The sequence below is a fragment of the Kryptolebias marmoratus genome, linkage group LG2, assembly GCF_001649575.2.
Source record: "Kryptolebias marmoratus isolate JLee-2015 linkage group LG2, ASM164957v2, whole genome shotgun sequence".
Taxonomy (NCBI): Eukaryota; Metazoa; Chordata; class Actinopteri; order Cyprinodontiformes; family Rivulidae; genus Kryptolebias; species Kryptolebias marmoratus.
Window position 1 is genome coordinate 7,031,581 of NC_051431.1, and position 200 is coordinate 7,031,780.

Consider the following 200-nt stretch of genomic DNA (forward strand, 5'->3'; position numbering starts at 1 on the left):
AGTAGCTAGATTGCAAAGAAGAAGAAAAAAGAGGAGAGACAACAGGAAACCAACTACAGGTGCTGGTCATAAAATTAGAATATCATGAAAAAGTAGATTGATTTCAGTAATTCCATTTAAAAAGTGAAACTTGTATATTATATTCATACATTACATACAAACTCATATATTTCAAATGTTTATTTCGTTTAATTTTGATG